Source organism: Carcharhinus amblyrhynchos, chromosome 4, assembly GCF_965287045.1.
Source record: "Carcharhinus amblyrhynchos chromosome 4, sCarAmb.v2.hapA, whole genome shotgun sequence".
Classification (NCBI taxonomy): Eukaryota; Metazoa; Chordata; class Chondrichthyes; order Carcharhiniformes; family Carcharhinidae; genus Carcharhinus; species Carcharhinus amblyrhynchos.
The window spans coordinates 40,942,281-40,965,829 of NC_137327.1; the positions used below are offsets into that span (position 1 = coordinate 40,942,281).

General features: G+C 41.0%; 1 long non-coding RNA gene across 1 annotated transcript in view; it reads right to left on the minus strand.

The window, feature by feature from the left end:
* LOC145342556 (uncharacterized) overlaps window positions 1–23,549 on the minus strand; it is a 132,341-nt gene that overhangs the window by 100,041 nt on the left and 8,751 nt on the right. The window contains exon 3 of the long non-coding RNA XR_013886563.1: window positions 10,854–11,061. This is a non-coding gene — a long non-coding RNA (uncharacterized LOC145342556). The remainder of the gene's footprint in view (window positions 1–10,853; window positions 11,062–23,549) is intronic.

The following is a 23,549-nucleotide window of genomic DNA, read 5'->3' on the forward strand; positions in this document are numbered from 1 at the left end:
GGACTCGAACCCAGGACTTTCTACCTTAATGGTGAGAATGTTGCCACAGAGCCAAGGCTCAACTAGCAGCATTATTGGCTTGTCTACTGTTTGTGGGACAATGCTGAGCACAAATTGATTGCCCTGTTTGGGCATATTAAGACAATTACTGCACTTCAACTTACTTCCTGGGCCACAAAGATCCTTCCTTCCTTTTACCTTTGGAAGCAGTACATGGAGCAGTACATCAAAGGCTCAGGTGTCACAGCAAGGAGGATCCCAGTTTGCATGCCCATCATCATTTGCCAAAATCATGCTGCAGTTTATGCCAGAGGGATCTTATGGTCCTACTGACAGCGCACCTGCCATGGGTTTCCCAGCGATGAAAAGTGCATTCAACGGGAAACCCAGTTGACAATGGCAATGCCAAGAGATCGCACCATCTGTGAGTGGTGTGCCACGTTCCGCCACCGTGCAACATGCAACAGAGGGGGAGGCAAATCATGCCCATGATAGAGGAATGATATTTCAAAAAGCTCAAGCTCATCATTGATGGTTTTCTAAAAAGACACAAGATAGGACATTTTTCTCTGGAATGTAGGAGGCTGACAGGTGATCTTATAGAGGTCTTTGGGCATAGATCAGCTAGATAGTTGATATCTTTTCCCAAAAATAGGTGAATCTAAAACTAGAGGGCAAAGGTGAGAAGGGAGAGATACAAAAGAGTCCAGGGGGCAATTTTTTTCATACAGAGAGTGATGAGTGTCTGGAACAAGCTGCCAGAGGTGGCTACAATACGACTTGATTCATGAGGAGATAGATATTAATTGTAATGCATACATATTGAATGTCACTGCTGGCTTTAACTTTTATGCCACATGGACCTCTCAGGCTTCTGTAGGAAAGACCTCAGATATTAGCTATTTCACTCTGTGCCATTCCATTGAGGAGGTAATTGAAGCATCACCATGCACTTCACAAAGTATACCTCATTAGAAATTCATACCAACATTCAGCAATTTTTCCCCAAACATGGCTTCCCCAAAGTTCAACACATAATTGACCCATTCAGCCATTTTGCATCCACCACAAATGCTACTTCAGAAGTAAATAGGTAGTAACTATTCCACCATAATACAAATTGCGTGCGATTGGAACGTCCACCACAACAACAATGGGACCCTGGAAAAGGCTGGAGTGTAACAGGGAGTACTTCTACCTGTGCACTGTGAAGTTCCAGGTAAATCAGAGCACGTAGACAGAGAGGAAGGGTTGAACTGGGTCCTTAGATACAGCTGTAGTAGCACCATCTTGAGGTCCTAGAACAATGATATTGTGAAAAAAAAAATGAGAAAGTAAGATCAGTTCTGTCTGGGAGGAGTATGAGGTAGTGTGGGAGGATCACTGTGCTGGGCTATGGGCTCCTTCTTGGGACATGCTCTCACTTGGTGGTAGTGCTATGGTGGACGGGATCCAAGTCAGTTACAAAAGGAGAGAGATCTTGTTGCCCAGTAACAACTGAAATTCAATCAATACATTCAGTGCTGTTGAAAGGATATATAGAACTCAATAGTGTTGCAATCCCAGTGGATGTTCTAACCGGATGGAAAGATCCCAGAATGGAACCATGGCTCAAAAGATCATAATTTTTAGGAAACATGGAGGAACAGTGTTACAGAAATGCCAATTAGCTTTTAACAATAAAAAAAGGTTTGACAATAATACAATACTCCTTCATGCCACCCACCCCCACCTCCAATCTTCACAAATATACACAAATTTTCAGGATAACACGGGCTACAAAATATATCTCATAGTATGTTCCCAATGGACACACCATCCCTTTAATTGCACAGGCTAACTGTGGTTTGACACTCCATTCTGAAACTAAACGGTAGGCACCATCCAAGTGAATTTCTCCTCTAAGTCCCCCAGATGATTGTCATATAAATATTTGAACACTCCATTCTCAAAAAGACACACTTTAAAACATTTTTTCAACCAATGCTTTCCATCAGCTGCTTTCATCATGGATCTGCCTCCAAGTTTTCCAACTCTCCTTTGAGGATTCCTTTGTCTTGAATGTTTTTACACAAACTGTTGAGGTCCATTCACTGCTCCATAATTAGACAAGTTACTGATTCACAGGCTGTAGTAAGATATCACAAGTCACATTAGTTACCTTTCTGGCTTCTCACTAGCCAACTCCTTCTCAGCTCTGTATATGGCTTCAATGAACAATACTCTGTTCCAGATTCTTCTGTTCCTTTAACTTTAGGCTTCCTGGAAACTTCTCTTCATTTCTCTAGTTTCCTTAACTAGTTGTTCTTTAATTGTTCCTTGCCCCTTACTCCATTTTATGGCTTTTCTTCTAGCAGAGCAGAGAGAGAGATGTTCCTTTACTTCGCTAAGATCCTTGTACTCTGATTTCTAGTTAAAACTAAACATGAAAAGGGTATTTTCTTGAAAAGGTTGCCAGACAGCATCTTATTCTTTCCTCAAACTCATTTACTTGTCACTCCTAAGCACTTGAGACATAAAAGAAACATAGTTTGAACTGAAAGCAAAAACCCCACATATATCTTTGTTTAACATGAATCTAACTAGAATCGTACCCTTTCCTACACAAAACACTAAATTAAATAAATCTATTCCTTATTTCTATTATTTAATGGTACCTGTTTCTTTACAATAGTCTCAAAGTATAAGTTCAGTGTGCAGCCTTGGAGAATGGAGGCATTAGTATAGGAGGCACAAGTGTATTATATCTGCCATCCCATCAATGAAGGGCAGGCATGGGGTAACAATGAACACTATTCATTTCTGACCAATGAGTATTTGAAAGCTCATTGGAACGCCACTTCAAACAATAAATAAACCAAAATAGCTCTGCATTTTATTTAATTTACACCTAATAACTCCCACCAGAGGACTCCAGGTGTCACATCTCCAGAATGAAATGTTGCTCACCTCTATATAAGTGCTAGCATCTCAGGGGTGAGGCTGCATCAGGCACAATGCAAATAAGACACCCAAAGCTGTGTAGCCCACATTTCCCAAAGGTCTCTCAATCATAGCTTCCCTTTCTGAACTCCTTAACCATTGCTGTCTTTGATGTTTACTTTCAGAGAGAAGATAAAAGGACTAATGAATCCAGAGCTTAATGCTGCTTTTCCCAGTCCTCATTCAATGGAATCGGTGAAGGAGGGAGAGGCATTGGTTCACACAGCTCCAACAGGAGTCACTATCTAGGGTCAAGTGGCCAAGGAGAGCCTGAGCAATAATAGAAAGACAAGGTTAGACCTAGGCAGCAGAGACGATGTACCACACCAAGGGCTTATTGCTTTTCTTCTATTTACAAATGAGTGAGAGCAAGTGCCAGGCTCACTTGTGATTGTCCAGAGACCTCATGCATCACATATGCCACATTCTTTATGAAAACCTGATGCCAGATGGGGTTAGAGGCTTCTCCCTGCTCGTGGCTTTGAAGGTGCTGGCAGCACTCAAATTTTTTTGCCTCTAGGTCTTTCCAGGAATCAATGGGAATCAGAGCGGTAGCTCTCCTTTGCAACACATCACTGCATAAAAGGTCACCGATGCCCTTTACAGGAAGGCCCATCATTATATCAGGTTTGCTCTGGACGTGTATAGCCAGGCTCAAAGATTCACTGCCTCGCAGCTACCAAAAGTATTCCACTACACCCATGTGGTTATTTGGGCTCCTTGGCAGCAGTACCTAATTTTTTTTTCCAAAAATATACTTTATTCACGAAAATCTCAAATAAACCATTTCAAATCTACATGTCTATGAATTGCAAAATAGCGCAGAATTAAAATTTTTTACAGTTCTATACAAATTACAGTTATTTCATTTCAATACTTAAAACTATATACATGCCTCAAAAATTACTGTGTGCCGTCATTGTTCAGATTGGCACACAGTTACGCAGGTCGAGGGTACTCTGCAGTTCCCGGGCCCTCGGTCTGCCTCCGTTAAAAGGCCTTACAATGTGGCCTTTCCTCATTGTGCCTTTGCGGCGGCTGCCCCAAGCTTCAGCGTGTCCCTCAGCACGTAGTCCTGGACCTTGGAATGTGCCAGTCTGCAACACTCGGTTGAGGACAGTTCTTTCAACTGGAAGATCAGCAAGTTTCGGGCGGACCAAAGTGCGTCCTTCACCGAGTTGATGACCTTCCAGCAGCAGTTGATATTTGTCTCGGTGTGCATCCCCGGAAACAGCCCGTAGAGCACAGAGTTCTGCGTCACCGAGCTGCTCGGGACGAACCTCGACAAATACCACTGCATCTCACTCCAGACCTTCTTTGCAAAGGCACATTCCACAAGGAGTTGCGCGACCATCTCATCAGCCCCACAGCCGCTTCGAGGGCAGCGTGCGGTGCTGTTGAGACCTCAAGCGTGCATAAAGGATCTGACAGGGAGTGCCCTTCTCACCACCAGCCAAGCCAGATCTTGGTGCTTGTTTGTAAGTTCTGGTGATGAGGCGTTCTGCCAGATGACACTGACAGTCTGCTCAGGGAACCATCTGACAGGGTCCGTCATCTCCTTTTCTCTCAGGGCCCCAAGGACATTACGCACTGACCACTGCTTAATCGCCATGTGGTCAAAGGTGTGTTTTCGGAAAAATTTCTCCACGAAGAACAGGTGCTGCGGTACGGTCCAACTACTCAGAGCGTTCCGCGGCAGTGTGGCCAGTCCCATCCTTTGCAACACTCGGGACAGGTAGAACCTCAAAAAGTAGTGGCACTTGCTGTTAGTGGAGGATCTACGCACAGCTTGATGCAGCCGTACACAAAAGGTGGCCATCAGGATGAGGGCAGCGTTGGGAACACTTTTCCCTCCGTTCTCTGGAGATTTGTGCATCGCCTCCCTCTGAACGTGATCCATCTTTGATCTCCAGATGGACTTGAAGGTGGCCTGCGTCACTGCTGCAGCGCAGGATTTGGGGATAGGCCACACCTGCGCCACGTACAACACGGACAGCACGTCGCACCGGATCACCAGGTTTTTTCCGGTCATGGAGAGGGAGCGTTGCTCCCACAAGCCCAGTTTCTGCCTGGCTTTCACGATACGCTCGTCCCAGTTTTTGGCGCATGCCCCTGCTGCTCCAAACCATATCCCCAGCACCTTCAGGTAATCTGCCCTGACGGTGAGGGGGACAAAGGATTTGTCAGCCCAGTTCCCAAAGAACATTGCCTCGCTCTTACCCTGGTTGACTTTGGCTCCCGAGGCCAGCTCGAACTCCTCCCAGACCTGGAGGAGCCTGCGAACAGACGAGGGGTCCAAGCAGAAGACAGCCACATCATCCACGTACAGGGAGGCTTTGACTTGCATGCCTCCGCTGCCTGGGATTGTCACCCCTTTGATGCCTGGGTTGCTTCTGAGGGCCTCAGCAAAGGGTTCAACGCAACACACAAAAAGAACCGAGGAGAGAGGGCAGGCCTGTCTGACTCCAGACCTGATTTGAAAGCTATCTGATTCCCACCCTTTGACTAAAACTACGCTACTGATGTCTGTGTAGAGCAGCTGGATCCAATTGCAGATTCCCTCCCCAAAGCCCATTTTGGAGAGCACATCCAGCATGTAGCTGTGCGATATTCTGTCAGACGCCTTCTCACAGGCAGGTGGATACCTGCCTCAACAGCCTGGCAGCAGTACCTAATGTTTCTAGCCTCAAGGGCTATGAATCACCAACATTCAAATAGTGTGTGACTGTCACAAGCACATCCTGCACATGTATGCACGTTACTGTGGGAGTTGCCATTTGTCCAACAACCTCAGTCACTGCAAGACGCCTGGGATTCTCAAGGGAACAGAACATCTGCAGGGATGGTTGCCGGGGGAATGACTTGGTTACACTGCCCTAAAATCCATGCAGAGGAAACGTACAATACCGTTCACAAACACTCCCTTATGATAAGGTTTCTGAAGATGCACTTCAAATGCCAGAACCGCTCAGGTGGATCTCTGCAATACACACCAGGAAGCTTTCCCACATGATTGCAGCGTGTTAGCCCTCCACAATCTGGCTACGCATGAAAGTGAGCCCTTGCTAGAGGGTCAGCTATGGGAGATGAAGGCCAAGGGGTTTGCTGAAGGTCAATATGAACTTAGACCATGGAGGAAGGAACATGTTTTTTGGTACTTCAATTGCTGAAAGGTTCCAGAAGAAATAAAGTAAGGTCATTTGGAATCATCTCTCTGAGACCTCCAAGCCATTCCCTGTCATCTCAGGGGATATGATGTGGATGTGCTGGCGTTGGACTGGGGTAAACACAGTAAAAAGTCTGATAACACCAGGTTTAAGTCCAACTGATTTATTTGATAGTAAACTCACTAGCTTTCGGGTTGGTCCCTTCGTCAGGTGAATGGAGAGTTCTGGGAATAGCCATACCATCATTGAGACAACAAGTCCTGCAGTTACACATGATTTCTGATCTCATGACTCTCTAGGATCTGATCTTAGTTTTGATCAGTGGTGACCAGCTAATGCACTCAGTCAACTTAAAGTTTATAAAACTTTATAAAGTTTATTTATTTGTGTCACAAGTACGCTTACATTAATACTGCATTGAAATTACTGTGAAAATCCCTTAGTCGCCACACTCCGGTGCCTGTTCGGGTACAGCGAGGGAGAATTTAGCGTGGCCAATGCACCTAAGCAGCACGTCTTTTGGATTATGGTGGGAAAGCACAGCACCTGGAAGAAACCCACGCAGGGAGAATGTGCAGACTCCACACAGACAATAACCTAAGCCAGGAATCCAACAGGTCCCTGGTGCTGTGAGGCAGCAGTGCTAACGACTGCACCACCTGAGGGACAAGAATAATGCAAGAGTAAACTTGAAGCTTTCACTGCCACCTAATGATGCAAATACTGCTCTGAATGACTGGCCTAGGGATCTCATTCTAAAGTGCCTGTCTTGAATTTGGACACTAATAATGAGGAGACCCAAATGGCATTAGAGTCCAAATTCAAGACATTGAGGAATAAGGGCTCAAAACATTTCCATCATATATTTCTAACAAAGATTTAAACACATCTCCATGATAACACACAAGGGTCCAAACACTAGGGTTGACATCATATGAATGTTTATTTTATAATAGGATATCATCACTGGGTGAGAGGATGACTCAACCCTGAAATAAGGTTTTCAAAGTACAAAATCAACACCTTCAGTTGACCAGAATATTCAAATACCTATCAAATGAATGTTGATAGGTACAATTTATTTACAGTGATAGCACACCCATGAACCAGAAGTGAACCTTGGTGCAGCCTTGACATCTGCAGCAGAGGTTGAGGCAGCCTGCTGGCTGCTACATCCTGATGCCTATGATGATCTTGGCTGATGTCCTCTGACACGACACCTGGAGGGCCCCAGCCGAATAAAGGTCTCCTGCATAGGGGCAGAGCCATCCTCAGTGGCCTGAGCTGCTGGGATAAGTACAGGGATAGGCAGAAGAGACTCTGAGCAGTTACAGACCCTTAAGAGTGCCCTGAGTGGAGGCCTCTGGAGTGTCTAGCTGACACTTATCCTTCCTGTGGGTGCCACAGGGCCCCAGCCAGACTCCTGCAGAAAATGGGGCACCTGTAACTGGGTCAAGGTGCCTCGTCTCTAAGCCACCTGATCATGATGGTATGACCAGGATGCATGCCCATGAAGTGCAAGGCTAAGAGCAAATCTGGCAGGACTTCTGGATCAAGGTAGTTCCCATAGTGACCTTGAGGCGCTCACATCTCAGCCACAACATCAGAAGGAATGCAGATGGACTTCTACATCATTTTCTCTGGTCTGCTGATAGAGTTTCAACAGTCAATCTGCATCTTCACCATCGAGCTGTCTGTCAGTTGCAGAGGCTCATCATCTGACTGGGACTGAGCAGTTGGCTGGTCTCCAGGAAACTCTCCTGGGCTGTTCCTACCTTGCTGCTGCAAGGGTGTGTCAATGAGACGTTCTCCAAAAAGTGACATGGAGTCTAATCTGGAGCAATGCCCCACCAATGTGTGTGAGTCTGTGCTGGTAGAGAATGTGGTTGAACACTGTGACAGACTTTCATCAGCCCCTCATCCTCATACATGCTTTGAGAGCTGGGACTGCTGTTCAACTGCCTGGCTGGCCACAATCTACTGATGACTGCAAGAAAGAAAGGACAGTTTTAATGGACAAATTGAAGCTACTTCAGAGTACATTTGACTCACTTTGTCAGGATTTGATGAAGTAATGAAGCTGTGATCTGTATTAAGTTGCTGGGAAAGGCTACTCTCCACTTAGCCACAGGGACAATCCTTGTCCTCCCTAGCAATATCAGCTGCAGCCTCACAGAATTCTAAGGGCAAGGACCTCTGCTATCCCTCCCCCAGTCTGGGTTCACTCTTGCTTGTTGTGCATCATCTAGTATGAAGGAAAAAAGGCATGTAATCTGCAGGGTTGGGGCAGAAACTGGATGAAATATATGCACTCTGAGTGGTGAGTCTGCCCCAGAAGATGGAGTTTGAACAATATGACAGATGGGATGGTGGTGACATGAAAATGCTCATGAGAGAATGAGGGTTGATATGTGTCCCCCGCTAATGGATGTGAGCGATATATGAAGAGATGGTGAGAATTTGATATTGAAGGGAGTTGAAGGACGACTTACCTGGTGGAGCAGGTGAGATTATTCATCCGTTTCCTTCACTGCATTGCACTTCTGACATGACTGCCAGCTGTGCTGACATCCTCAGCAATGATTTTATGTGCTTCCTAGAACTATCCCTTGGGTAAAGGACATACTTATGCACTCTGACTCCTCGAAACAAGAGATCAAGGGCCTGACGGCTGAAGTAGGATGTTGCCTTCTTCTTGAGGGAGGTAGAATTTTGCTTGTGGCTGGATGCCAGCTGGGTTGGAGTGATATGAATATGTGTACTGGCATTTAAATATGGTGGTGGTACCATTGAACTATCCAGATGACAGCAGGCAAACGAATCAGGTGCCAGGTGATTCAGAGAAATACCCATTTGTGCATAAATACTAAGGCTCCAAACACAGAATCTGCCACAAGTCTGTGCCATCCCATCCAGCAGGAATGATGCCACTGGAACTGTCCACCACCCCATTTAGGCAAAGAAAGGGGGAAATTGCACCCATACGCCAAAATTCTACCATCCTGTCATGGGATTTGGAGCAGGCGAGGGGCGGACAATGAGAAGATTTGTTGACCTCTGGTGGGGATTTTCCAGACTTGGGTCAAGTGAGGCTGTAAAATCCCTCCCATAATGTGCAAAGCCAATGTTATAAATACTGGAATTAGCCAAAAGTATCCCAAATAAGAATATTTACAATAGTAGCAAGTGGCAGAACAATATTGTCATGGATAACACACCTCATGAAGGACTGGATGGAAAGCTACCACTGTGGGAAATTGAGCAAAGCAGAATAGTATGCAACAGTGATCAGCCACTTTATGCAAGAATAGGTTGTGCCAAGGTCTTGGTGCTAAACTCTTCAATTGATTTATTTCCGATATAATATTATTTGTTATTGTTTGCTCAGTTATTTTGCAGCATAACACAAATGCTTTGCTTTTGAATAATTCACACCACTTTCTGCACAAAAGAAAAATTGCAAGATGTGTTAAAAGGCAAATTATTTTGTTAAATTATCTAGTGCTGAAGTGAGTCTGATTAATGTATTTGCTTCCATATCTGCACCCTCTATGTTTGCACTACTTTATGCTGGCTTTCAATGTACAGTTGTGGAGGTACATTCTAGAACTGCAGCGACTCAGAAATCCAATTATTTGATTTCTGGCTAATCTCTTGCATCAGATGTTGTTGTTGTAGATTCAGTGCTAACAAAGGCAAGTTTGTAAAGGCCTGTCTGATGATGCAAAATATTGACCAACATAAATGTCAGTTGGCAGCACCGATGTTACTCTTTGCATGCTATTGCTGGAGGACATCTCCTTGAACTATCTACCACTCTTTGCAAATGTCACACTGTGGAAATTATTGAGGCTCCAGAATCTGTGTCATGCTTTTTACTATATATGCTCCAAATGTGCCAAAGGCAGTAGTAATTTCATATTCGAGTATTGGTCCTAAAACCTCTACAGCAAGAGTGAGTACGCGACAGCAATGGAAATATCCATACTATAGTTGCATAAATGTGAAATTTCCTGCAAATGCTACTAGTGTTGACATGTGCTCAGATTACAGAAGACTGTACTGTTAAATTAATTGAATTATAGAATGATACAGCAAAGAACCATGGTTCGAACCATGGTGCCCGTGCTGACTCTTTGTCGGACATATCCAATTAATCCCATTCCTACCCCTGCTTTTTCCCAATAATCTTGTTTCTTTTTCATTCATGCATTTATCCAATTCACTTGTATAGTTAATGTGGGAATAGCAAGTGAATATCTGGGTGCTGAATTCCTTCTTTACATCTATTGTGTACAAGGAAGCAAGTAGGTCCCCAAACTTGACTCTGCTGTGCATCTCTGAAAGAACCATGAACAAGCTGAGTAGGATCTCAAAGAATGCAAGGTCTTACCCTAAAGTCAGCTGACTCCTCATCAAAATCTAGTATTTGCTCCTATTTCTGCAATTTCAGTATGTTTGTCCCCTGATTAATATCTAAAAAAACACAATAAGCAGCTGTGTTTGTGCCAATTTCAAGTGGCAGTAATGACAGCTGATCATAGTTATATTGTGTTCGTAACATACAACTGAGTATGCAATGCACTTATCCATCTTTATCCACTTACCTTAACACGTGTGCCTATGCACAACTATTGTATCGATACTTGACCATGTAACATATCAAGCACATTGTAGAATATCTATTTTAGATAATGTCTTTACCTCCAGTTGCCACAATCTTCATGTTTTTTAAACTCTTCCTTATCAGAAAATCCTGCTTTGCTTCTTCATGTAAATACCAGTTCTTTCAGATCTAGCATCCGATATCTTCTGGGTGTTGCGCACTTATATGTGGGCTGAATTTAAACCTAAGACCAATGGTGATTGAGACATGATGAATTGGACCTTTGAAGTTTCTTCCTGCTCTCTCCTGTAATGAGATAGAGAACATAATTTACACAATCTTGCTGTTTTTACTTTTCATATCTTCTTTGCAACATCCTGGTGAATTATTTTGTTGATAAAGTAATTTTACATACATCTGTCGCAACTACTATTTTCCTTCAACCAAATGTCCTACACTCTACATCATCATCTACGCCTTACCCTTGTGAGCTTCTTTAAACTGTGTGTATTTTTCTGGACCTCCAAGCCAAGTCTCACTGTAAAAATAATATGTTACTGCATTTCATTACACTTTTGTGTGCTGCAAATGGAGCTGGTCTCCCACTAAAATGATGGTGCTTACCAAGGGTATCTTGCTAATTTACTATATTTTTATTAAGATTTACAATACAACGAGAATAGTTTGAAGGCTCTTCATGTGGGAGTCCTCCCTTTTTCTATTGGTGACCTGGGGTGAACAGTGCTGCACCACAATCAAAGTTAAAGGTGGTTCATGGATTCCCAGGCCATATTCCACATCTTCAATTATCCAAACATAGATTGGGATAGGAATACTGCAGCAAAGGGTCAAGGGGGACATGAGGTTCTGAAATGCGCTCAAAATCTTTTTTATGCAATGGTCTGTTCATTGAGAGGACAGGCAATGTTGAACTTGGTTCTGGGAAATGAGTTGGCTCAAGTGAATAAAAATCAGTGGGAGAACATTTAGCAGACAGTGACAATTGTATCCTAAGGTCTCGGTTGGCCATGGAAAAACATAATGAGCACTCCAGAGCAGGGATAATTAACTGGGGAAAAGCCAACTTCAATGGTAGAAGAATGCATCCACGTCAAATGAGTTGGAATTGAATGTTGCTAGAAAAGACAGTGGCTGAAAAATGAGCCATCTTCAAAGAAAAAAAGTCTTGCAGTCAATATCAAGATGTAATCCCACGAAGGGGAAAAGGTAAAACAAAAAATCCAGAGCACCCTGGATGACAGGACAGATGGAGGTGAAGATGAAAAAGAAGTAGTGCAACTACAAGAAATGTTACATAGAAAATAAAATGGAGAATCAGGCTGAATATAGAAGGACCAGAGGGAAAGTGAAAAAAACTAAGAAAAGCAAGGAGACAGCATGAAAACAGACTGACAGCTAATGTTACTGACAGTTAATAGTAACATAAAAAGGAATCCCAAGGTCTTCTATAAGCATAGAAATAATAAAAAGGTGCTAAAAAGAGTAGGAATGATTAGGAGTAAAAATGGGGACTTGCACATGGAAGCAGGAGAAATAGTGGAGGTAATAAAACGAGTACATTGCATCTGTTTTTACAAAGGAAAAAAGATGCTACCCAGGCCTAGGTGAGGAAGGGAATAAAAGAATTTATAATTAAGGAGGCAGTGTTAAAAAGGTTATTTTTACTTAAAATTGAAAATGTGCTAGAACGGGACGAGATGCTTCGAAGGCTACTAAGGGAAGTGAGAGTGGAAATTGCAGAGGCGCTAATGACAGTATTCCAATCTTCTTTGGACACAGGATGGTGCCAAACTACTGAAGAATTATGAATGTTACAGCTTTGTTCAAAAAGGAATGCAAGGATAAAGCCAGCAACTACAGACCAGTCAGTTTGATTTCAGTAGTAAGAAAATTTCTGGAACCTAAAATTTGGGAAAAAATTAATAATCACATAGACAAGTGTAGGATAATTAAGGAAAGCCATGAAAGGATTCATCACAAGAAAATAATGTTTAAATTGACATGCTGGAGTCTTTTGAGGGGGCATCAGAGAAGGTTGGTAAGGGCATCTGCTTTGATGTGATGTATTTTGATTTTCAAAAGGCATTTGATACAGTGCAACACAACAAACCTGTGAACAAAACTCTATTTTCTCTTCCATTCCATAAGCTAGACACGTGGATTAAAAAATTGTTTAAATGACAGGATACAGAGAGTAGTGATAAATCATTGTTTTTCAGAATGGAGGAAGGTTTATAGTGGAGCTCCCCAGGGGTCAGTTTTGGGATCCTTGCTCTTCCTGATATATATTAGAAATCTAAACTGTGGTGTTCAGAGCATGATTGCAAAATATGTAGATAATACAAAGATCAGAAACATTGTCAACTGTGATGAGGCTAGTCTTGAACTTCAGAAGGACTTAGAGCTGTCGGTGGATTGGGCAGGTAATTGCAGATGAAGTTCAATGCAAGGAATTGAGGTGATCCATTTTATTCCTGTCAAAATGAAAGTGACAGCATAAAAAGGGGAAAAATTCTAAAGGAGTTGCAGGGACAGAGGGACCTCAGTGTATGGGTACATAAGTTATCAAAGATGGCAGGGCATGTTGAAAGAGCAGTTAATAAGGCAAATAGAATTAGTAGGGGCGTCAAGCAGGAGGTCATGTTAAACTTGTACAAGACATTTGTTAGGTCTCAACTGGAATACCATGTTCAGGTCTGGGTGCCTTACTTAAGGAGAGATGTGGATGTCTTTGAAGAGAATAGAGGTGGTAATATTGGAGACCAGGTCCATACTGAGCCCCTGGCTGATTTTGGGCTTCTGGTATCGTCCACATGGAACCTATTAGAGATGCAACAGCAAGCAGGGGAACATCACATACAACTGCCAAAGATATTGTGCAGACATGTTAATCATGAAGGGAGTCCATCCAGGTCATTAATTCTACCATATCTCAAGTGGATAAGCACTTGGTTTACATCATGGAGAGTTTGGCAACCATCATGGTGAACCAGGTTCAGCAGACTGCTTGGTGGATGCTTGCATCTGTATGCCATTTCTCTGACCATATGCATGGTGATGACTTGGACTTGGACTTCTTCCTAGGTGCCCCTCCCTCTTCAATAATCAAGGATGTTGTCATGCACAGACAGTGCGAAGCTGCCTCCTCTTAGGGTGTTCAGAAGTTCAGCAAGCATTGCTTAGCTATCTGGCATGATCCTGCAACCGTGTAGGAGCCCTTCAGTAGGACTAGGTGGCAGCCTCAAGATAAAGGGGGGTGCGGTTTAGAACGGAGTTGAGGAGGAACTTCTTCACTCAAAGGGTGGTGAATCTCTGGAATTCTCTGCCCGTTGAAGTGGTGGAGGCTGCCTCGCTAAATGTTTTTAAGACGTGGATTGATGGGTTTTTGATAAGCGAGGAGATTAAGGGTTATGGGAAGAGGGCGGGAATGTGGAACTGAGCCACGACAGATCAGCCACGACAGATCAGCCACGACCTTATTGAATGGCGGGGCAGGCTCGAAGGGCTAGATGGCCTACTCCTGCTCCTATTTCTTATGTTCTTAAGGCCTTGGGCAACCTGAGATGGCCTCTAAGGTCATCTCAGACAACAGGACGTTGCTGTCAATAGCTTCACTCTTTCACAGTTGTAAATGACAGGATCACACATCATAGTGACCAGTAAGAGCTGGTAATCACAAAGGTGGTATGGGTGTTCCAACATTAGATTGCAGTATGCGTTAGTGTTTGATCAAATAATCTTGTTCACTTTATTCATGCGTGGTGGTTGATTTTATTAGTAGAAACTGGTTAGCAAGGCAATCACTTGCATGATAAGTGGCTTGGGTGAAGAGGAAGTATTGATATTTCAGTGATTCGGGTAGAGTGGCTTGTCTGCATTTATTCATGATTTGATGTCAGGTAGATATGCATAAGTCACGTGGATATACAGCCAAAAGCCAACTGGTTTTCAAAGGCTTCACGCTTTCTAAAACCTGTACAGATTGAGCAATTCAAAGGCCTCTCCCACGCATGTCGCCTTGGCAACTTATGTTAAAACCCTAACATCCACGTCTTCTGCTCTGATGCATCCTCCCTGACATCGTCATCTGATGAAGAGTATAACACCTCTGTCTGTGGCTGTCAAAGCCTCTACTGCATGAGGTTATGCAGGATGCAGCAGCAGACCTTGGAAACCTCGGGGATTGCATACTGGAGATTTCTGCAAGCGTGGGCTCACTTTCAACATTCCACTGGTCTGCTCAATTATAACTTGTGAATCCATGGGATTCATTGTAGCGCCCACAGCTGCAGTTCAAGGGTTTCTAACTGGTGTCATCAGTCAGGTATTGAGAGGATAGCCCCAGTCACTTGCAGGCATGGGTTAGCTGTGACAACTGGCAGTTGCAAATAGCATATGCATATTTAGAGCTCCCAGGGAACCAAGCACACATCTGGGAGATACACCTCCTGTTGTCGCAGACCAACTGAATAGAATCCTTTTCTCTTTATACAGGTTGCAGGGAGCTGCGAATACTACATGCATACAGTCAATCATTTTCTGCACCTGTGGGAAATCCACAATGCCACCAACCCAATTGATGCTGTACAAGACCCAGTGGCCTGCTTCCTCTACACCATTCTTCTTCCACCCAAGGCTCCAGGAACACCAGGTGGACAAGACCCATTTTGCCTCCTGAAATTGAGCAGAGGGCAGAAGCCAGGTAAAGATGTCTCCTCCACTGGTGATGACTTGGCCTTCACCCAAAACATTGGACCTGTGGATGAATGGTACTTATTCTGGTCTCTTCACTCACTACGTGACCTTCTACAAACACTACCTGGTAATGCTCTCATTGACCCACGACCTTTACTCAACGTCCTCCCACCGTCCCTCAGTCATCCTCAGCTGGCCTCACAATGCTCCTCAGTCTCCTCTTCCAGGAAACTCTTATTAGACAGACAGTTCCATCTTGCTCAGCTTCAACCTTGAAGACTGCCTTTCCTGCTCTACGCCAACCTTACTGGTTGCAGAAGTGAAGTTCCATGTGTTCCAATGCACCTAATCACAAAATCCTGTTTGATGCATATTCATTGAATGCAAATCTTGCCACGTGCCAATGCCATTGCTGTCCCACTTCCAACCTGCTGCCAACGTTGAGAACCTGAAAGTTTGTTTACTGCCCTATTCAACACCCCTCCAACTCTTTCCCCACTCCCACAACCAGCATTAAATTCTGTCCTATCTATCCATTATCTATACTCTCTACCTTCAGCTAAACTCTTGACCAAGTCAATAACTTCCCCTTTAATTCCAGGAACTTTAACTTCAGCTAACTGTGACTTATGAGGCACTTTTAGAAGTTCATATAAATAACATCCATAGACAATTCTTGGCAACTACTTTAGTCACTTCTCCAATAAAATCGTTAGGTATGATCATGTCAGCTGAATACTTCCAATCTGCTCAGTCATTCTACCCTTATAGATTCCAAATTATTGTTTCCTGATTAAAAAGAGAAATTAGGCTAACTAGTCTGTAATGCCCCTTTTGCTCTCCCAATTTTTTAGACAACAGTGACATGTGCAACTTTCCAATCAAAATGAATCAACTGAAACAACTTTGGAAAATGTTAGCCCGAGCATCTGCAAAGTTCTCACCTACGCGCTTTAAAACCCTGGAATGGGAGCCATCTGATCCTGAGAATTTTTCACTAATGTCATTAGTTTCTTCAGTACTGTTGGTTGCTCATGCTACCTTTCCCAAGTCCCACATCACTGATTCAATATTAGTTTCCTTAGGATTTCCAACACGCTAAGCTCCTTCTCAACTGAAAATGTCGGATGTCTCCCATCTTCTTATTTTCATAGACCATATCATTACCCAGAAGAAGAAACAGTACAAATGGGGAAATAAAAACCAGTTTGGAGTGGGGTTTTTGTGTAATCTAAAATGGCACACCAGTAAAAGCTGGAAAATAAGAATACTGATCCAAACTGTTTTTTCCTTCTGGATATTATCAGTTTTTAAAGGAGCCAGTGTTGGTCCTGCCCACCCACTTTTACCTGAAATTGTAAAAAAGAAACTGGTGTTGAATTAGATATCCCTTGCAAGTTTCTTTAAATATTCCCATTTTGTAGTTCTGTGCTTTTTTCTTTACATGTTTGCATACCTAACTGAAATTTCTAAAGAGTAAAATTGATTCCAAAGATTATATGTTTTGTAATAATTTTTTTTGGTCAATGGAATTCCATGTCTTATACTGAAATTCCAACTATTAGATCTTAATCTGGACTTGGACTTGAAAGGAGAGATGGAGGAAAAGATGAAAAGTAGAAGGGAGGGAAAAAAGGTGGAATGCAGAGAGGAAGAAAGGGTAGAAGGGAAAAAAGGGAAGAACAGTGATTGATGCTTCGTTATCAAATTGAGTGATTCCTTACTGTTCACTTTCTAATTAATGAGGGAAGGTAGTGCTCTGAAAGAATAAGCATGTAGTACCAGTGGCAATGCAACAGCAAAATAATAAATTACCACAATATTTAATTTTTGACGTTAACAATTGAGGATGTCATGTAGACAAAGACACTGAGAACTCTCTACTCTTGATTAACACTAGGGGATCTTTTACAGTTGCCTTTTACCTGAGCAGGTTTGGGGCCCTCTTTATTGTCTCAACAGACAAACAACAATTCTGACAACATAGCACTCCTTCCTTGTTACATGTAATTTAGGTTTATAATTTAGTGTAATAGGACTAAAACCTCTAACCTTCAGACTCAACAAGCTGACATTGCTGGGTCAGATATGGTTACCAGGACCCCAGGCAGAAACATGTGCATTTCAAGATTTATAATTCCAGCAATGGGTTTTAAAAAAACCTGAACGGCCAAATGAGTTACTCCTGCACCTGTTTTGTATGTTTCTATATCTTTTGACAATTATGTGGAAAAGAAAATGTTGCTAATGTGCACTGTAAGGGTTCTATGGTTCTAACTGTGATTAGATAGTAAATAATTATTAAAATTTGGCAATGTTCCTCCTTCACTAACAGTTGCTTCAATCTTCATCTAATTTCTCTAAAGTCACATGTCGTTCTCTCTCAAACTAATCAAAGTTGCTCCTTGCATTAGCATCGGGTGTTTCTATCAACAGCTCACAATGCCCTCTTCCTTTTATGCAGCATGATTGGGGCAACCAATGAGCAATTGCTTACATCAACCACTTGCTCTAAATATGGTTTTTAACAGGGTGTTCTGACCACCCATGCATTGTTAAACAGACTACTTGCAAACTGTTAATAGAAGAAGGCAGAAAGTATGATAATTATTTTGGGAATTCATGGCAAGCAGACAGCAAAACATTTGGTGGGGCACTTATAGCTTGTACCATCGAACCTGGTAGTGAAAGGAAGAATAAACTTGAGACTCAGATCATGCCATGAGCAAATTAAATGTGTCTACCATTTCTAATTTACAAGTGGCTTATTTACAGAGGACATAATATCTGGATTGTGGTTGTATTCCATTTAATTTTGTAAATTTTATTTAATGTTCATAGAAACAGTGACTCCTGCTGTAATATACAAAGGAGCACAAAACTTCTAACTTACCAATCCGCTTTATGTCTAGTCCAATATTGTGTTGGATTTCAGTAGAAATGACCATGTAACTTCCATACAATCTATGGTAGTGTAATGGTTACTTTCTCGGGACAAATAATCCGGAGACCTGGACCAATAATCCAAAGCATGAAGTCAAATCCCACCATGGCAGTTTGAGAATTTGAATTCAATTTAAAAGAAAAATCTGGAATAAAAAGCTGATATGGTATCAGCAAAGAGGGCTATCAAGTAGTTGAATTGCCATAAAAACAAGACAGTATCAATGATTTTTTAAAAAGTGTATACACAGCATTTTTGTATTTTTCCTCAAAGATTAACTAAACATTCCAATCATATATCACATATTTTTATTGCATTTCACTTCCTCTTTGACCACTTTTTTTTCAAATGACCTGGAGTACAAGAAATGATTTTATTTTAAAAAAAGGTGTGTGTTGATTGCAAAATGACTTTGGCAACACCTTACAGAACAAACAGTCCTTGCATTAATATTAAAGCTGTTTTATGTGTACATAATATAAATGCTGGAGTAAAAACATGGGAGAGCAAGCCTATCTATCACTTACAGTAGGGCTATTTGCAATCTTCACATTGAGGTAGGGCACTGAATTTTCTAATGATTTGTTCATAAGCAGCAGCATTTCGTGACCCAGCAGTGAAGAATGGAAAACCTCCTGCTATGAGCTGAATGGAACCCTTTAGTAGGCTCCTTGAAGAGCTCATTTTCGCATTACTCAGGCTTCATTATGCTGAATCAATATTCGTTTAGTCACTGGGGTTATTGACATATTTTAAAATAAAAGTATACCCTTCAGCTATTGCACTCATTACAGGTAATTTGTCTTGTCAGAGAGCAGGGAATATTATCCCAGTCTTTCAAGGGCTGACAGCTCATGGAAATACCTCCCCATGGTTACAACTGTAAATAATTTTTTGGTAAAATATTGAAAAATCAATGACTGTTTCCTGCAATCTGTCACAAACAAATCAATCATAATCTGCACAGCCAGAGAGTGTGATATAGGGAGGGAAAAGAGCAGATGCAATCTTCCAGTGAAATCTCTCATTTCAAAATCACTTCACATAATGGTGTCATCATTTAAACACTTAACAGTCACTGCAACTGCAGCTCATAGCATTGAATGAGAAAAGCATGAACAGGAGAAAACCATCATTGTTATATAAACAAACATTTAATTTAAATGGTTTCTGCATTTGCCTGTTCTATAAGTGAGGCCAACTACCTGTCAATATTACATAGCAGTTTTTTCCTGCTAATCAATTATGTATGCCTCACATGAAGCACATGAGCAATTTCACTGTAAATTAACTCCTGCAGGAACTTACAGCCTTTGATATGCATAGGTTCCATAAAAGTAAGAATAGTACTTAAATGTTTTTTCTTGGTACTATGAATACAACTATTTCCATATTCTATTATTCACAAAATAAAAAAATCTGTGGTGCATGTGTGGCACATCAATTTAATCGGATAAGTAATGAATATATGAATTCACAATAGCACTCTATACATGGTAGCATGTATCTATGTACTGTATAATAATCCATTGCATTGTGAATAAAACACAAATGACTGTCTTTCACCTCGAGAGTCACAGGTTTCAATACCCAAAGGAAGAAAATGATGAAAAAGCCTCTGTCTTTTGCCTTGGGGCAAGTGTATTGGACTGGTGACTATTATCCAGCTACCTAAAATACTAAAGGTTGCACGAACAGCATGGCACAGAATATTATGATAGATACTGCAGAGTGCATACAGTCTCCTCTGACATGGATTAAGGGGTTTCTCAACAAAGTTGTTTTTTCCCCCCACTGGGGATTTCATTTGCTCCAAATCTCTCTGCTCCTATTTTCCTCACTATCTAAAAATCCAAAGTAAAAGTGTTTCGATTGGATGAAAATAAACACCAAAGAACTCAAAAGTATCATAATTATGCCCCCCTAACACTACTGAGAGTAGTGACTTTACAGTATTTAATCAGATAAACAATGGTGCCGGTTATTTACTTTGTTAAAAATATCAGTCCTGTAAAAAAAACCTCGAACACTGTAAACATCCTTCAGATCATAACTGTAACAAGATACATCATTGTAATGTGTAATAAGGGTGCTGACAATATGTAGATATGGGAAGAGAAAGAGAGAGAAAGAGGGAAGTTGTGGGAGAAGTTAAGTCATAGCAAACTTTGAAATTGTATAATTGTCACAAGGGATGCTGACCACAGAAACTCACTGTTGTTGAGACTCTGTCACTCTCAAAAACTAAAGTCAATCATGTCTGATTTGTTTATGTTTTCTTTCAAACTAGCTAAACAAGATGTTGTTTTATAATGATAGAGTTGGCAAAACTATCAGTGTGCGCTGTTACTACTCCTCCGACTGCAAATTTTGAAGTGCACATATACGTGCAATCCACATGGAAATGCAAAACTTGCTGTCTGTGAGTCCACACTTCCCATTAGGATCTGCTACTGAAATCTCCCCAGACTGCAATTATGTAGAAATCACTGAACTGATAAGAACTTATCCTTTAACATTCATAATCTTGTTGCAGAGGCCCTTGAAAATGCTGGTGCAATTGGGTTTTTAAATGGCATAATAAGTTTAGAATTACTGCTGAACAGACTCAATAGTCCTGAAAAATTAATTTCATAAATGTAGATTGGCAAATTTCTGTTATGATAAAAAAGGTAAAAAATATGTTTTTAAAGTTTATGCTATTTTAGCTTATTTAATGCCATATAAGTTCCAATCTTTTATTTCACTCTCTGTAAAATTTTAATTAAAAGTGAAAACTTTAGTGTATTTTACTTCCTGGTTGCTGCCTGCGAGAATACTTCAATTTGATTGACTAATTACCCTGCTTAATGATATCACTGTTGCTGGATGCCTGGAGATCCCCTTGCCTAGCACGAGATTCAAACTGATGTTGAAAATGACAAAATCTATACTACATAGATAACTGGACCTTTGAAAGAATTTCCCTTAAGGCCAGCAGCAAGCATCCTTTCTTCCTCACTGACTATAAAATCCAGGATATTAATTTTGAATAGTTTCTATTATTGTTAGTTATATCCATTGTGAAAGTTATTTCAGTTGGTAAGGTGGTACCTTGGAGCTTACATCAAGGAAAGTATGAGCAATTTGGGGAGTCTTTAGGACTGAAATAGCAGTCATGGTGTCCTATGGGAGGAAAACAATAGTTGAGGCAATTGTGGAGGTCTCAAGAAGGGACCTTTATGGGCACTGTACAGAAATGGTTACTATAACAATAGTATCAACATTGCGACGACTAAGTGTACAATATTGTACTGTTGACCACTAAAAAGGGAGAAAATGTTGGGGATTTAGTGGAACAGATAGGCTTACTGTCCCTTTTCACCATAGCATGCAGGATCATATCCATGGAATAAATGTCTTTCTTCTGATATTAATGCAATAAAGAGAGTTTGGATTGCTGTTGTCTATTTCAAATGGCAAAGGAATGATGGCAAGAAGTCATTCCTGAAATCTGCAATCCTAAATCAATATGACTCTGTGGAAAATGACAATATTCCAACCCAGAGGCAACATTTAGGACAGAGGGAGGCTTACTTTGCAGTTATTTATTCAACAACTAATCAGAGTGGTTGGTCCCAATGCAGAGTGCCTGATTTTGAAAAAAAATTCTAATTACAGAATAAAATTAAAATGTAAGGGAAATCTACATAGACTGAAATGTTTAACTACTTAATAAGTAATTTAGATATAGTAATTTGTTTCATTTAATTCAAATTGGTAAACTGAACATATAGATGCATTTTATACTTTGAGGATTATGTACAACTCTGATCAGAAAATATTACAACAGCAGCATTACATTCTGCAAAGTTTTTGTACTATTCTACACATTTATAAATTTTCCAATAAAGTAAATGATCATGTGACTCTCCAAACGTCCAAATGTTTTCCAGCAGTTAACACATCATAATGGCACTTTTCCAATAGCTACTTCTCTTTCACTTAAACTAATAAAAACCTGAGTCTAATCTCATGAGTCAATCCAGTCAAAAAAACTACTTTGCTTAATTAAAAAAAAATCGTTAGACTTGCATTCAGCCTGTAAAATATTCTAGAGGCATGGATTTCATGCTTTTTATATATTGTAGCATTATTAATTGGCATCTTGCATTCCATGTACAAATTCAGCTTTTACAATAAAAGCCACTCGGCTGATGAAACTTAGAAGAAAATTGTGTCCATTGCACTACACAGGTGAGATTATTGCATTGAAATATAACAAATTTGCAACAGATGCTAGATGCAACATACTAACTACTTAAAAGATGCATATATTCTACAAAGTGCAACAATAAAGCATTATTATAAACAAAATTACATTTAATAATTGGACATAATTGGAGTACAGTGGACAGAAAGTGTATCAAAGATAATACTGATGCTTACCTGGATAATTTAGCTATCCAGATGCATTAAGGTACACACAATTGGCTCCCATTAAAATAAGCTATCCAGATAAATATTATAATATAATTGATGGCACAGCACTTGCAATTTTGGTCCCATCCTACTGTGCTCTATTATGATACATGTAACACCTTTAGCCAAAGAGATTTAATTTCTACCATCAATACAACACAATGTATACTTGTAGCTTTTAGATATTTAAATGAAAATATAAAAACATGCGAATTAAATTTAGGAATAGCAATTACTGTTGAAAATAATAGCACATTGCTAGTTTTCCTGCAGCTTTGTTGCAAATATTTTAACATGGTTCTCTCTTCAACAAACAATATAAATATTTCCATGCCAAATCATAGAGAAGCTTTTCAAAATAACTATTCTGACTGCCAATTCTCACTGCAGGGTCTGGGGACATGACTTGCCCAGTAAATTAACAGGTACCTTATTTAGGCATACCCAATACACTTCAGGTACATTGTGCTCATTAAGCATCTATATATTTTGGAGTTCATGAAAATGAGGAATTTAATGCTGATAATAAGGCATCCATTATCAGCATTGAGTACTTGCAGGTCTAGAATAGTGCCCACAAATAGAGTGAAATTTTCTTCAATATAGCCCACCATTCCCCAATATCAAAAACTTACTTTCTCTTGGTCAGAGCTGAACTTGAACCCAGGTCTTA